This window comes from Cyprinodon variegatus, unplaced genomic scaffold (assembly GCF_000732505.1).
Source record: "Cyprinodon variegatus isolate N-32 unplaced genomic scaffold, C_variegatus-1.0 Scaffold1747, whole genome shotgun sequence".
NCBI classification, from domain to species: domain Eukaryota; kingdom Metazoa; phylum Chordata; class Actinopteri; order Cyprinodontiformes; family Cyprinodontidae; genus Cyprinodon; species Cyprinodon variegatus.
This window is the reverse complement of record NW_015152200.1, coordinates 18,271-19,752: the sequence shown is the minus strand read 5'-3', so window position 1 is coordinate 19,752 and position 1,482 is coordinate 18,271.

Sequence of the window (1,482 nt, the reverse complement as noted above, 5' to 3'; positions counted from 1 at the left end):
GGCTGCTGAGGAATAGCGGACCTGCGGATCATCGCCCCATCACTGACATTCTGGAGGGAGAAACTCAGGTAAGTGACCACGATCATCTGACAGGAGATGATTATCTGTGTGAGTCACTAACCTGGTTTAACAGTAAGTGACTCAGCTGCGGCTCAGAGTTCGTCCAAAGGTTCCCCGATGCAGCAATCCCAGTGAGCAGGCAGGAATCCGATCCCACTCAGAGAAACAGTTCAGAACCGGACAGTTCCGAGATCCAGGAGTCCACTGCCCGACCAGGGGTTCCGATCCGAACCCTTGGTCCACAGAGCGTTCAGGCAGGTTCAGAGTTCTATAAGTCCAGCAGTGAGCTAAGACAGACGCGCTCAGTGGTAGAGGAACAGAGACAAGACATGATACCAGGATACCTGCAGAACTTTAAACTGGTCTCCTCTTAAGAGCCAGACTAAAAAACCCTGAGGTGAAAAGCCGGTACACAACCAGCAGACAAACAATAAACCCTGTAAATCCACTAATGACTGACATAAAAACATAACACCAATAAACTAAGAACACACAAATAAGTAGCACAAATTGAAACGAATAATGATCTGGCCCCGATAGCTGGGCTGAACCGTATATTTAGCAGAGGCAGCAGGTGAATACAATAAACAATAATTAGAGAGTGGGAAAGGAACGGCAGGTGAATGAAGTGAGTTATCAGTGAAGCTACCAGGGCTGCGTTCGTGACGCGTTGATGTTTTTATTACATGAACAGGTTGGTTCTACCTGTAATCAATACAAGATGAGGCTGAAATCAAACTGATTTGATATCATCACAATCGAGTCGGGACGTTTCCACTGGAATTTAACTTTAAGGTTTCATGTCATTTCTTTAAAAACATGCAACCAGGATCATGGAGGATAAATGAGGGAAAAAACGCTCTGGGTTTTTCTAACTGCTGATATTTCATAGTCCAGTGGGCCGGATTGGACCACAGAGCGGACAGAACACGCTTCTAACTCATGATTAACGCCGATGAGAGGCTCCACTTTACAAACAAGAATCCATCATTGCTCCACGGATGCTGGATGGAGCCTTTTAAGGTCCAGATGAGCTGAAAACACGTAGAACTGCAGCAGATTGAGAGTGTTTATCTTTGGACCACCTCGCTCCTAGAACTTCCTGTAAGAGCTGTGACGAAAGCTGCTGACTAACCGCAGCGTCGGTTCAAAGGTGGCTCCGCAGCAGACACCCAGACTCCAGCCTTCAGCTGGTTCCTCTAAGTGCAGCCAAGCAGCATCAGGCTCCCAAACACAGCGTCTGAAATATGAATGAGACTAAATAAAAAGCTGCTTCTGCTCATTAAACAGCAGCCGTGACGTTAACCAACGAGACTGATCCATCCTGACAGGCCACAGCTTCTGGTTCCTCTGAGATTAGGAGAACTCGCTTTGGAACAGCAGACGACCTACCAACTACCAGTTTTAGTCCGTGAGGCAGAC